Genomic DNA, 4,486 nt, shown 5'->3' on the forward strand with positions numbered 1-4,486 from the left:
GTTTGCATTTTTGAAATTTTTAGTTTTTTTCTTAAAAAAAAAATCCTCCAATGTCCCACATCAAAAATCCTCGAGGAATTTGAGGTTTTTGGAGCTTATATAAAGACTCATATTCTTATTAAGAAGAGAAAAGAAGTAAGAGGTTTTTTAGACACCCCAAAGTTAGAATTTTTTTTAACTTAGCTAGGATTTTGGACTCTTGTCCCCAGCCTAAAAGTTATGAAAATTTCTAGCATTCAATCTATATTTTTTTTCAAAGAAAATAGGAGATTGAAGTCAAAATTTAGGCTAAGAACAGTGTTCTTATAACATCGAAACCACGAAGGTTCGAGTCTAAATTTTCAATTTTTCTTTTTGTGGATTAGAGTTCCATCAAGCTCTTGAGGGTGGTGAAGTTGTCTTCCGCTCGTCGTCTTCAGTCTCGCTTTCCGGAAAGAGGTAAAATCTTTACTCAGCTTTATTTTATTTAATTATTTTATATTTAGTTGATTCGTAGTCTTATTTTTTTATAGTTAGCATGTATTAAGGATAATTAGATTAATGATAGAAATTTCTTATAGTTAACATGTGTTAGGATTAATTAGCTATTATGTTTTAGGATTATTTCGTGAAAGCTCTAAGTTTTGTTCATTATTTTTCCAAGTAGTTTTCTTTGTCAATATAGATTTTCATGTTTTCAATTTCTTCTTTTAACATGATTTAAATAACAAAAATATGCTTAAAATTATTATTTAATTAGAACTCTCATGGCCTAATCGATTTAATTCTTTCTTTAAAATTTGAGTTGTATTTCGTATATATTAAATCTGTATTCTTTAGTTACTTGAATATATTTCTTCTTTTCTTTTCTTTGTCTACATATAATATATGGTGTTAGTCACATCTAGGATGTCCATTAATTTGATACATTAACATATCATAATATATTTCTTGATTTAGCTTAAAATGGATAGATTATTATGTATTTTTATTTTGGTTCGTGTGATATCGATTCGAGTCCATTTTTGGAAACCATCCTTGCATATTATTGAGTTTTAAGTCTACCATCATCTTGCTTAAATTGCTGAAAAGTTGATACATGGAATGGAAGCAAATATACATGGTTGGAATATTGATATTGGGCTCTATACACGGAATAGAGGTGAAAAACAATGTTGTATGCACTGATATATAGTATATATACAGTCTGATATATAATAAAATAATATTGTATACACTGATATACAGTGAATATATAGTCTGATATACAAAAGATACAGGGAACAAACAGGTGACATACATTGTGTATATAGTTCGATATACAGAAATAATATTGTATATATTATATATAGTATATATACAATCCGATATACAACTGCGATATACAGTGGAATTGGGCTTAAGGCCCAAAATGCAGATGGCCCAACAACTTAGTCTAGGCGTACAGAAACTAAGTGTCGGACCATACTTTCATGTGTTATTTATTATTTATTTATATTAATTCGGATTGTAATAATTTATTTACTTATGTTATCTATGCTTGCTTATATATGAATTTTAATTTGTTTTAACTTAATTAGATTCCTCTAAAGATAAACCAATTCATGTTAATTTACTCTTTAAATGATTTTCTATCTTTACTTAGTCATTTGATAAATTTGTACTTTTTTTTATATACATGTATATTATTTTCAATGTTTAAGTTTGATCATTTTTTTTCTAAAAAATAATTTTAAAGTCTTCGTTTCCTTTTAAATTAATATTTTCAAAAGTTAGTTAAATAATTTTTCAAATCGTCGGATAACCGCGGTTAGCGGCCACTTTGAATGCTTAACACCTTCTCAAAGTGGAAATAAGAACCTCGTATCTTTTTCTCTGAATTTTTAAGAATTAAATCTGTTAGAGTCTTTTAAATTAAGTTTTCTTAATTTCTATAAAAAATTAAGTGACGATTCTTCTTTTCTAAAATTGATTTTTTCTCTAAAAAGTTAAAATTAATTTTAAATTGTCTTTTTTCGAGATAACAAACATAATCGAACAAGCACAATAGACATGAGTGACTATGACAGACTCTCCAATAGGGGTAGAAACATGAATGGAGGCATCAAGTATATCACAAATTACATCAAAACCCAAGGCATATCTCACTGACATATATGAATAGGTGGAATCGGGATCAAACAAAATAGTGGTCATCAAGTTACAAATAAGAATAGTACATCTGATTACTACATCAAACGCCTCAGCCTCGGTCTTGCCCGGAAAGGCATAAAACTGAGCTCTTTAATCTTGAAGGGCAACTTCCCTGCCTAGCTGCACTACTCCTCTACCTATATTACAATTTCCTCGGCTCTACAGCCTTTTTGATTTCCTCCTCATCTACCTTGTGGATGTCCTCTGCTATTACCATTGCCACCCGCTGGTACCATTACTCTGGTCTGCTGCTATGCAGGGTCAGTCATGGGAGGGTGGGGATATTTCCTCCTCATATACCATGGCTCTCCATAATTGTAACATTTTTGGCCAAAAGATGGCTTGCTGTTGGATGTAGGTGTGACATGACTGATTGAATTGTCAAGACTGTAATTGACGACCTATATGAACCACTGGTGTAAGAACCATGAAAATTACCTGGGCTTTTTGGACAAAGCCTTGGCCTGCCCATCGCGCCAAAGTCCTTCCACTTTCTTCACAAAGTCCATCGCCTCTTTGAAGCTTTTACCTGCAGAGGTCATGTGAACAGACAATACCTGTAACTCGGGTTTCAAACTCTTGAACCTTCTCTTCTTCTGTAGTCACCAACTGTGTAGTATATCTGAACAAGGCATGAAACTTCGCCTCATAAGCAGCTACAGTCCTACCACCTTTCTCCAATGCCATAAACTTATCCTTCTTATGATCCCTCAAAGTACGAGGCACATTCTTCTCTAAAATTAAATCATGAAACTGCACCCAAGTGAGTGGAGGCAGAACTAGTGATCTGCATTCTACAAAGGCCCCCCAACACTGCTTAACCTCACCTTGAAGTTGAAAAGTTATGAACTTAACTCCACGCTAATGCATAATCCCTAGATTGTGAAGCCTCTCATAACAATCCATGATGAACTCATAGGCATCCTCACTTTCTAGGCCACGGAACACTGGAGGCTTCAACTTTAGAAACTTAATCAGCATCTCATGATCAGTACCAGTCATCATAGGGCCCATAAGTGGACGAAAGAAGGCATCAATTCTCGATGCTCCATCCACCTTAGGGACTGTGGCAGCAACAGAATGAGCGGCTGGGGCCTGATCAAATGGAATAGTGGGAATGGCTCCAGAGCCGGCCAACCCACTTAGAAAAGTCAAGAACTGCTGAGTTATTGCTGGGTCCAAAGAGGGAAGACCTGCAATCTTAGTCTGTACATTCTCCTCCACCTCAACATCCTTCCCAACCTCAAATTTTTCAGTCTTTTCCACTTCAACCTGAGGCGTGGAAGGGGCCTCCTCTCTAGGTACATTATCAGCCTAGGCCTCATCCATGGCGGGTGCTTCTCTCCCTCGGCTCTGGGCCTTCCTCTTCCTTTGTCCCTACCTCGTCCGCGTCCTTTTACAGTTGGCTCCTCCTCTAGCTCAACGGGAGCTATGCACTGAACACCATTGTAGAGAGTGTTAACCATCTGTAGATAGAAGAAAAAAAGATATTTGATATCAATTTGGATTACCAGATACCAATTGGAATTAATTCATAGCACGAAAGAAAAGAAGATAGAGAGATTTTTCCTAAAGTCCTATAGCCTCTCAAAGAAAAGTACAGATGTTTCTTTACCGCTTCGCAAGACTCTACTAGACTCATTTTAGTACAACGAGATCAACGACATTAGGGCTCTAATACCAACTTTGTCACGACCCTAACCTGTCGTAATTGGCACCCACACTAACCCTCCGATTGGAGAACCATTACAACAACCCAACTAAGCACTTAAGAAACTAAGCATTTAAAAAATATGAAAGCAGGCTTAAATGAACGAAATATAAGACTGAGTTCCCATAAACTCAGAGAAGTACATTAAAACAAACATTGTGGAAAATACTCTCAGGACCTGAAAGTCATCATACCAAAACTTTTAACCAACCAACAAGTCTAAGATTAGGGGATGCAACCCCATAACAAAAATATGAAAATAGTTTAACAAATAGTCTAAGTTCGAAAAGATGGACTAAGAACTAGGATAAACCCATAGTAGCCTAGAAGAGTTGGCTCACCCCCCCTCCCAGTTGCGATCAACAATCACCTATACAAGGTCTGTCAGTAGCCGCTTGAAGATTCCTTATACCCAACAATAAAAGAGCAAGTGCAGTATTAGTACACATAACAACGGTGTACCGGTCGGATCACGTGGCTACTTTAGTAAGCAAACTATAATCAGACAACTACAACACAGTAAACACACATATACAGAATATATCTTAACTATCATTTCATTTCAATCACATAATAATTATGACCCAATCTAGCAAATATAAT

The sequence above is a fragment of the Solanum dulcamara genome, chromosome 9 (assembly GCF_947179165.1).
Source record: "Solanum dulcamara chromosome 9, daSolDulc1.2, whole genome shotgun sequence".
Classification (NCBI taxonomy): domain Eukaryota; kingdom Viridiplantae; phylum Streptophyta; class Magnoliopsida; order Solanales; family Solanaceae; genus Solanum; species Solanum dulcamara.